The sequence below is a fragment of the Cebus imitator genome, unplaced genomic scaffold, assembly GCF_001604975.1.
Source record: "Cebus imitator isolate Cc_AM_T3 unplaced genomic scaffold, Cebus_imitator-1.0 Scaffold95, whole genome shotgun sequence".
Lineage (NCBI taxonomy): Eukaryota > Metazoa > Chordata > Mammalia > Primates > Cebidae > Cebus > Cebus imitator.
In genome coordinates, this window is record NW_016107410.1 from 3,492,933 (window position 1) to 3,499,291 (window position 6,359).

Here is a 6,359-nt window from a genome sequence, read left to right on the forward strand (position 1 = left end):
ATGTTCAGGTCTTTTATTCATTTTAAGTGGAATTTTGTGTGTGATGTAAGATAAAGGTCCAGTTTTATTCTTTTGCATGTGCTATACAGTTTTCTCAGTGCCATTGATTGAAAAGACTGTTCTCTCTCCATTGTGTATTTTTGGTGGCCTTGTCTAAAATTAGTTGACCATATATGCATAAGTTTATTTCTGGGTTCTCTGTTCTGTTTCATTGGTCTACATGTCAGTTTTTATGCCAGTACCATAGTGTTTTGGTTACTCTAACTTTGTAATATAATTTGAAATCAGGAAGTGTGATGCCTCTAGCTTTCTGTTTCTTTCTCAAGATTGTTTTGGCTATTTAGGGTGTTTTATAGTTCCACATGAGTTTTAGAATGGTTTTTTGTATTTCTGTGAAAAATGACATTGGCCTTTTGATAGAGAGTACATTAAATCTGTATATTTCTTTGGGTAGTATGGCCATTTTAACAATATTAATTCTTTCAACTCATGAATATAATATATATTTCCATTTATTTGTGTAGTTTTCTATTTCTTTCACCAGTGTTTTATGGTTTTCATATAAAATTGAGATCTTTTACTTCCTCGGTTAAATTTATTCATAAGTACTGTATTCTTTTTCAATACAACTTTAAGCGGAACGCTTCACAAATTTGCATGTCATCCTTGAGCAAAGGCCACGCTAATCTTCTTTGTATCATTTCAATTTTAGTATATGTGCTGCCAAAGCGAGACCAGTATTATATTCTTTTTGATGCTATTATAAATGGGGTTGTTTTCTTGACTGGTAATTGTTGCTCTCCAGCAATTTACATGCTACTAACTTGAATTGCAGATAAATTCCTTCAGCAGAGTAAGTGTCTTACTACCCCATAATCCCTACAGTGCTTTTCAGAAAGAATATGCTCAAGTGGTCTCTGTTGCTTTAAATTCATTGGAATTCAGCAGGACATAGCATTCAAACAACACTAGCTCACACTATAATGGTACCTGGAATGTTTAGAATGTGCCTCATTCAACAGTATGACCACCAGCAGCTCATGGACTGGGGGCATAACATCGAGGACAATTAAAGCTTGCCTAGCCCTTTCTGTGTGCCTAGCATTGTTCTAAGTGCTTTAGCTATATGATGTCATCTGGTCCTGCAAACAGTCCTTTGAGACGTGTCTTGTTACTTCTTTTTAAGTTTACAGATGAGGAACCTGAAGCACAGAGAGCTTAAGAAATGTGCCCAAGTTTACATAGCTAGAGAGTAGTAGACTCAAACACAAGCAGTTAAGCTCCAGAAAATGTGTTCTACTTACCGAGTTATAATACCTCTTTTTTCAGAGCTAATCTACATATACAGAAATACTACATGTGAGGTACTTTTTAATGTAAACTCTTTTAATCTCACAACAAGCCCAAGAGATGAGTACTACTGTTATCAACATTTTGCAGATTAAAAAAAACTAAGGCACAAAGAAGCTAAGTGGGTAGTAGAGCCTCATTTCAAAACCAGGAGGTCTGATTTCCAAGTCTGTCCTTTCAATCATCATGCCACAGTAGTCTCAGAAGAGTCAGAGCCAAATAGAATGCCAATCCTGAATTGATTTATGTACTTTTACACAGCAAGAGATGGTGGATCATAGGCTACTTTATAAGAAGACTCTCCCATTTTCCATCAAGACTGAACATCACTATATTTAGGGATGGTTGTGCCTGGGGATATGCAAGGTTTCTTCCCAAATAGGCTGGGCAAATAATGCAAGGTGAGGAAAAAAAAATAGTTTGTAATTTGCTTGGAGTATTGAACATAAGGAGACCAAGGTCCAGGGATATTTGTTTCTTCATAAGGGTAAAGAGAACAGAGAAGCAAGGAGAGATGACAAGGTGGCACTGCTGTTTCCCTGTGCTTTGAGCTTGCAATGTGCAGGGCATGAGATCGGGAGCAGCCCAGGTAGAATGTGGTTCCTAGCATAAGACAGGCGGAAGTGGGGATGAGCACACAGGTGCTCGTCTCTTCCTAGACTGAATGGCCACTCTGCTCCCAGAGGCTATCTAAGAAATGGAGTGCCTAACAGGTAACAGGGGGACTCCCTGCTTTTTACTTCATAGCCAACGTAGAGAAAGAAAAAAGATGTGCTTAGCAGAAACCATAATTTATCAGCTATGCCTTATCCAAACCAATGGGACACTTTTCCTTTTTTTGGTCTCTTATTAGATGAGGAAAGAAAGGGAAAGTAACACATAAAATATTGATTTGAAAAAGAACATGATTTCTTAAGAAGAAATGAGAGGCTGAAGCCTCTCAGCCAGGGCTCACCTAAGAATCAAAGTGGCACAGCATTCCATCAGGAATGATGAAGGACTATCAACTTACTAAAGCTGTGAAGCTGGAAGTTTTCATAAAGTCATGCCATCTGTCACAGGACCTCCTTCAGCCTTTTCCTTTATGTCCAGAAGGCTGGATCCTCAGGTTGTCTACTGGATGGCATTCCAGGGGAAGGGAAGGAAGGAGGAGAAAGGAAGGAAGGATGGAAGGGAAAAGGAGGGGAGAGGAGCAGAGGGGAGGGGAGGGGAGGGGAGGGAGGGAAGGGAAGGAAAGGAAGGAAATGTGTCTCCCAGTTACATGTTAATGGCTTCTCAGGTTCTGACTTGTCTTTGCTCCTACACTCATCTTGCCAGTGATCCCTGCAAGGAATGTGGGCAATCAAGCTGCGGGCTGCTGGCCATGGACCACGTCCTGCGTAGACGAGAAGAAGGCACATGGTGGGTGTTTTACAGACATGTAAGTAGGAATTTGCAAATTGAACCAGCAAGTGTCTGGTACACAGTAGGTGTTTACTAATGGGAGCTGATACTGCTGTTGACACTGTGAGAGTGAGTGGCTGCAACTGTCATCCCACTGAGTGAAAAGCGGGGTTGATTCAGCTGAGCCATCTGGCTACATGGTGTTCTTCCTTTTTTAGAAAGTTTTGTTTTAAAGTATTATGAAATATAACACACAGAAGCCTATAAAACATAAGCAACGGCATAATGAAAAATAATAAAGTAAAGCATCATGTAATTGCTACTATGGAACTACTTCCCTGGTTAAGAAATAGAATCTTGTCAACACGCAGAAGCTGACACCCCACCCCATGTGTCCTTACCTTCCCCAACCCACAAGAGCTGACCTTGATCCTCTCGTGGAAATGACACCTTTGCTTATATGTAAATATATGTATAAATCGTATATGTGTTCTCTCTCCATATAATCTAGATATCCCCATATAAAATCTATATATTTCTAAATATGATTTTTGTCTGTTTTTGAATCTTAAATAAATGCACTCCAGCATGATCTTTTGTGTCTCACTTCTTTCAGGCATTACTATGGTTGTAAGAGTTAATCACATTGTTTTGGAAGCAGCAGGTGTATTAGTTTTCATGGCTTTCTAGCAGCTCTTTACATGGATATGCAGCACTTTTTTTATCTATTCTTTTTTAGAGGGCCATTTGGGTGTTTTTCAGGTTGGAGTAATTACTAACAATGTTGCTATGAACATTCTTGTGTATGCATTCTGGGGTATCTACCTGGGAGAGAAATTGCTGGGTCATAGGATAAATGTGTATCTATTAATAACTTATTAGACCACTAAACTCTTCCAAAGTGGTTGCACAAATTTGCTCTTTATCCTCAAGGTACAAGAGTCACCATTGCTTCACAGATTGATGACAGATGGTACTGGTTGTCTCTAAATGTTAGCCAGCCTGGTAGGTGTGTGGTCGTACTTAATTGTGGTTTTAATTTTCATTTTCTGATTACTAAAGAGGTTGGGTTATTTTTCCTTGTCTTTTGTCCATCTGGATTTTCCCTTTTGTGAAGGGCCTGTTTATTTTTTTGGCTCGTTTAGAAAATGGGGTTGTTCATCTTTTCTTTAATGAATTTTATCCAAATAGATACTTGATTGTCCCAAGTAGCATCTATTGAAAAGAATGGTGTCCTGGAGATCATGAGAGTTGATTGTTAAAATCTCAGGAGTTTTCTGAGAGGGTTGTTAAACTGCTGGTAGTTTGAAGCCAACCACAGTGTTGACACCATAGAAACTGGCAAATGCTGTAGAAATCAGAGCATTTTCCCCTAGAGACTTGGTTGATTACTACACCAATGGAAAAGCCCATCTTTTCTGCCCTGCCTCACAAGGCCATCTCTGTCTTAAATCCTGGTCATACACATATGGATTTATTTCACTCTTCTGTTTCATTCTTCTCTTGGTCTATCCCCCTGTGAAAACCACATTGCCTTGTAAAGTCCAGGTTTATAATAAGTCTTGGTATCTGGTAGAGCAGGTCCTCTCTTCTCCTAAGAGTATCTTGCTCATTCTTGGCTCCTGGCATTTCTCTGTAAATTTAGAAGTAATTTTCCCAGTATTTACAGAAAAATCTGTTGAAATTTTAATTACAATGAATCTATAGATCCATTTTGGGAAGAAATATATGTTTATATCTGCTTTGAGTTCATTTTGGAAGTTATTCATTACTGTGTAAAATCAGTTGCATATATTCTCTAGAAGCTGTCGTTTGCTGTTTGCCTTTATCCACAGTCTTTCCTGCTATATTGGTCCATTTTCATACTATGAAGAAATACCTGAGACTGGGTAATTTGTAAAGAAAAATAGGCTTAATTGACTCACAGTTTCACCTGGCTGAGGAGGCCTCATAATCACGGCAGAAGTTGAAGGTGGAGCAAAGGCATATCTTACGTGATGGCAGGCAAGAGATCATCAGATCCCATGAGACTTATTCACTGTCACCTGAACAGCCTGGGAAAAACCCACCCTATGATTCAGTTACCTCCCACTGGGCCCCACCCTCGACACAGAGGAATTATGGGAGCTACAAATCAAGATGAGATTTGGATAGGGACACAGCCAAACCCTATCACTTGCCTTGCAGAACTTTTACATTTTTATTAAATAAAGTTTATCAAGCTTTTCCTTTATAGCTTTTAGGATATCGCTTCTAGCAGCCACAAAGGCATGCCACATAAAACTTAAAATAGTAGCCACATTAAAAAAGTAAAAAAAGGTAAAATTATCTTTAAAAATATATTTTATTTAACCCATTGTGGCAAAATATGATCATTTCAACATGAAGTCAATATATAAAAACTATTCATGAGATAATTTACATTTTTTTTTCTTACAAATTCGTAGAAATCTGGTGTGTATTTTATATTTCAGGGACATTTCAGTTTGGACTAGCCTATTATTTCAAGTGTTTATTAGCCACAGGTGGCTAATGGCTACAATGTTAGATAGCTCAGGTCAGTGTCTTTGTTAAGGCAGGTCTATAGCAACCTTAGGTCTGTGGCTAGTTTAGTGCTACCAAGCTCTGGCCCTTCCAGGGTTTGTCCAGTGAGGTCTCTTCATTATGGTTGGTGGAAACTTTAACATTCCCCAGCTCTGCATGACTTTAGGAACTGTTTGGCTTATCACTCCTGAATTACCCCCTACCCCACCCCACACATTGCTCTTTCTTCAGTGTGATATTTCGCCTAGCTCTTGGAGTTTCATCTGCATGTTTCCATTTAGTATTTGGCAAGACTCAAGAGGACTTCTGCATAGATCTCTGGAACTCTTTCTCTGTGTAGTTTCCACCTTTCCAGTACTCTTCTTTGTAAAGTCCAGCAGCCTCCTCCTGAATTCCAATCTCTGACTGCCTAACTCAGGAGTGCCCTCCTTGGGGTTCCGTCTCTGCCCCACGGTCTGCAAAGTGCCTCCGCACAGCAGGCCTTGGTGATCCCAGGGCTTACCTTATTAGCTTATCTTCCCTGAGAGATCACAGTCTGTGCTGCAGTGTGCGGCTAGGGGTGGCTGTAGGCTGCCAGTCTAGTACTCATTTTTCTTAAGGTGAGAAGCAGAGGTCCTACTTAAAAAATAAGTTTTAGCTGCCTGCAGTGGTAAATGCCTGTAGTCCCCTCTACTCAGGAGGCTGAGGCAGAAGGATTGCAAGTTCAGCCCAACCTGGACAAAATAGCAAGACCCCATCTCCAAAAGAAAACAAAACAAAAAAGGTTTTGAGTTTATTAGTTTTACTAATACTTTGATCTTTATTAATCCCTTCTTACAGTCTTCTTCAATTTTATTGTTTCTATAACTTGATGTATTTTTATTCTTTCTTTTTTATTAGAACTAATTAGTGCTATGAGTTTTTCGGGGATTCCTTTAGCTATTTCCGCAGGTTCTGATATGCAATATTTTTGTGATCATTATTCTCTAGATAATCTGCAATTTGAGTTTTGCTTTTCTCTTTGACCAAAAATTGTTCCAGAGACTTTAAAAAGATGTTTGAGATGGTAGAGTTTTATGCTTCAGTTTTCTGGTTTTGTTATT

At 39.1% G+C, this 6,359-nt stretch overlaps 1 non-coding gene across 1 annotated transcript; it reads right to left on the bottom strand.

Moving 5' to 3' along the window:
- Positions 1-629: 629 nt before the first annotated feature.
- On the bottom strand, positions 630-732 carry LOC119472346. Its single transcript, XR_005201488.1, has one exon. It is a non-coding gene; the product is annotated as a U6 spliceosomal RNA (small nuclear RNA).
- Between the last annotated feature and the right edge of the window lie 5,627 nt (positions 733-6,359).